At 44.0% G+C, this 4,054-nt stretch overlaps 1 pseudogene; it reads left to right on the forward strand.

Moving 5' to 3' along the window:
- Nucleotides 1–1,006: 1,006 nt before the first annotated feature.
- On the forward strand, nt 1,007–2,042 carry LOC120373408 (annotated as a pseudogene).
- Nucleotides 2,043–4,054: the final 2,012 nt, after the last annotated feature.

Below are 4,054 nucleotides of genomic sequence, written 5' to 3' on the forward strand. Positions count from 1 at the left end.
AAGCAAAGTAAGCTGTCATAGGATAAGAGGGAAGGTCCTCTCATGGACCAGTAACTGGTTAAAAGATAGGAAACAAAGGATAGAAATAAATGGTCAGTTTTCAGAATGGAGAGAAATAAACAGTGGTTTCCACCAGGGATCTGTACTGGACCAGTGCTGTTCAACATATTCATATATGATCGGGGAAAAGTGGTAAACAACAAGGTGGCAAAATTTGCAGATGATATAAAACTACTCAAGATAGTTAAGTCCAAATGAGATTATGAAGAGTTACAAAGGGATCTTGCAAAACTGGGTAACAGGGCAAGTAAATGGCAGATGAAATTCAGTGTTGATAAATGCAAAGTAATGAACACTGGAAAACAACCTCAGCTATACAACTAGAATGATGGGGTCTAAATTAGCTGTCACCACTCATAAAAGAGATCTTGGAGTCATTGTGAATAGCTCTCTGAAAACATCCACTCAGTGTGCACTAGCAGTCAAAAAAATTAACAATATTAGGTACCATTAGGCAGGGGCGGCTCCAGGCCCCAGCACACCAAGCGCGTGCTTGGGGTGGCAAGCCGCAGGGGGCGCTTTGCCGGCGCCGCGAGGGCGGCAGGCAGGCTGCCCTCAGCGGCTTGCCTGCGGAGGGTCCGCTGGTCCCGTGGCTTCGGTGGACCTCCCGCAGGCAAGCCGCCGAAGGCAGCCTGCCTGCCGTGCTTGGGGTGGCAAAATGCCTAGAGCCGCCCCTGCCATTAGGAAAGGGATAGACAATAAGACAGAGCATATCATAATTCCACTATATAAGGATCAGGTCTATGGCAGTGGTGGTATTAATCTAAACTGGATTTGTGGTGTTACATGTGACAGACTTCTGGGGTCAAGACTGCAGTGAAAATGTCTCATCCACCATCTTCCAACTCCTATGGTGCAGAAACGACTGACATCAGCTTCAGGACTCTGAATGACAATAACATGCAGAGTGTAGATTCATGGTTTGATCTGAAAGCCAGTTCAGAGAATGTCCTTCCTGCAGAAGAACACCCAGCAATGCAAACGTTGGGCCAGAGTCAAAGCAGAGAGATACACGGTCACCTCCACCAAAAAGGAAGATGATCCACCCACCAAAAAACAGAAAATATATATCGGAGTCCTGCTTGGGGCTTGGGTCCTGTTTGCTCTAGCAGTCCGATGAAGTGCTTATACTTAAATAAATTTGTTAGTCTCTAAGGTGCCACAAGTACTGTTCTTTTTGTGGATACAAAGTAACACGGCTGCTACTTTGAAACCTAGCAGTAGAGAAAAATTTACTGAAGTATTGATGAACAGACATCACTCCCAAAGCACTGAACTCTCCCCAGCCATACCCAAAGGCAAGCTCCCCAGCCATACCCAAAGGCAAGCTGACCATGCCTATCATGCCAACAATGCTGAAAAGGAAGAATCTTTCTGGCAAGTTAAAGAGCCTGGAGGATCGGGAGCTGGAAAAGATGAAGCAATTGCAGCAGGAGACACAAAAAGAATGAAGAGTCCCTGGAAGCAGCTATTGCTGGTACAGGACAACCTGTGAAGAAAACTACTGGTCAGGTAACAAAGCCATTTCTCACAGATGAGAGGATTAAAGCCAACCTGGAAATGAACACAAGGAGCTAGATTTCATAGCAACGCTGAGAAAGTACCCTTCAACTCCGGCATGAGTGGTGAAGAGGCCCACAGTCCCTAAACCTTTCAATCTCTCCTCTGGCAACAAAAGGAAGTTTGAAGAAACTACATCACAGTATGTTCCCCTTGCTCAGGGGATTGAAAACTTCCAGAAATGCACTCCCTCTCATTACCATTTGAGGAGCAAGAGGACTGATGAAAGTCCAGTTCCAGTAAAACCACTGACAACCAGGCTTATGCAGCCCAAAACTCCACTGCTTCAAACAAAACAGTGCTTGAGATCTGTAACTTGCAAAAATGCAGCTGAGTTGGAGGCAGAGGAAATAGAGAAGCTCCAACCATACAAATTCAAAGCTCAGGAGCTTAATCCAAGGATCATAGAGGATGGACCATAGAGGACAACCTGCAGACAGATGAATGGGGAGCTACCACATTGCAGAATTGGTACCAACAGATCAAAGAAGACCTGAAATGACAGAAAGAGGCAGCATGTTTCAAAGCTAATCCAAATGTTGTTGAGCCTTTTGTACCAAAGGAGGATAGCAAGCCAAAAAGTTCCCAAAAGCTTTGAGCTGGCAACAGAGAGCTAAAGAGCATCAAAAGTTCAAAAAGCAACTGAGCTGAAAACTTTAAAAGAGAAGCTTCGAGAAGAGGCCAGACAGCAGGAGGCAGAGCGGGAGAAGGGAGAACTTGCCAGGCTGAGACAAGAAGGCAAGGCAAACCCAGTTCACAATTACCACAGTCTGGAGGTGAAGCCAAGTGACCAGCCCCTGATTATGCCCAAGTCTCCCAACTTCTCAGACAGATTTCAGTGTTGATAGGCACGAAGATGTGGATCTATATAGGTGCCATCTCCGTGCTCTGGGTATCCCTAACCTATGACTGCCAGAAGCTGGATATGGACTACAGGGGATGGATCACTTGATGATTGCCTGTTCTAGTTATTCCCTCTGAAGTGCCTGGCACTGGCCACTGTCAGAAGACAAGATATTAGGCCAGATGAACCATTGGTCTGACCTAGTTTGGCCATTCTTATGTCTGCAGATATCTTGAAACTACAGGTATGAGTATGTTGTGTTAACTCTGAAGCATAATGATAATTAACAATGTTGACATTTAAACTATTTCACGGCTGATCAAAGCACAAGGCAAGAGTTTATAATATTGTGAAGCTACAATGAAGATATTGTGAGATTTTAAGAGCTTGGGAGAATACTGCTATTTCCCTGCCTTTCATCTCCCCAGAACCCCTGGCCTAAGATGCACAAACAGCTTAAAACTCACTGAGGTCATATATGCCACCTTCTGTGCATTTCTGCATAAATATATATTGGTACACAGGATATGTATGAACTACTAGAAACATATATGTTGGTTTACATTAAAAACTGCTGAGGATATACAATATTTACTGATCATCAGGTGCTATACTTTATTGGTACTATACTGGATGTGATCCTCTGTAGCATCATAAAGCTGCATTGGAGGGAAAGGTTATTGCCCAGTTACCTCTTATTTTACTATTATTATTTCAGGTCACTGGTGGGTTTTCATTTTCTCTAAATTGCTCGGCACTTTCCAGCATTCACTGCAAATCCTTTAATCCTAAATTCGTTTCTAATTCTCCTCCTTGTGCTCTAACCCTGTAAACCAGAATCCAGAAACACAGCAGATGAGACAGAGAGAAGCAAGCAGCAAGCTACATGCCTTTTAAAGCTGGAGGCTTGTGCCCTGCACTGAGCGTTTTAATTATCTTGCTAAGTTAGTGACCCCATTGTATGATCCTTTCCTTGAAAATGGTGAGGAGTTCAGTTCGTTCCTTTCTAGAGAGCGTTGCCTCTTTTGAACTTGAGATGCTGAGCGAGTTTATGAACAGGGCTGCTGTTTTATTTACTCTCAATTAATCATGCTCAACTGTAAACAAAGTGTCTGTTTTAGTTCTGCTGACAATTATCCACTTGTCAACATCTCCCTCAAGTATTTTCAGCATCTGGCAACTGCACAAAACAGCTACATCAAAATGAACATTTTGTCTCAATAAAAAGATCGCCATGTGGCAGGTTTTCATCCGTTTTCTATCCCATCAGCAGTCAAGATATATTGTAACTAATGCAGCCAGGGCTCCTTGTCTCGAGCGTTTATCCACAGACAGGGAAAAGGATCTTGTGAACTTTAGAGGAAGGCTCTGTTTGTTCTAATGGTGCTGTGGTACAGAGTCTGGCCTAATGGAGGTTGGGGGGGTGGGAGAGATAGGAAAAAGACCTTCTTTCTGAAGTCTTCAATCATCAGAAATTATTCATGAAGGTAGAATATTCTGACATCTTTGCTTCGGTGTCCTGTAAAGGTTCGAACAAGGGGCCCAGTAACTATTTTTAACTCGCTCTTTACTCAGGCAGTCCTGCCAATG

The sequence above is a fragment of the Mauremys reevesii genome, linkage group 10 (assembly GCF_016161935.1).
Source record: "Mauremys reevesii isolate NIE-2019 linkage group 10, ASM1616193v1, whole genome shotgun sequence".
NCBI classification, from domain to species: domain Eukaryota; kingdom Metazoa; phylum Chordata; order Testudines; family Geoemydidae; genus Mauremys; species Mauremys reevesii.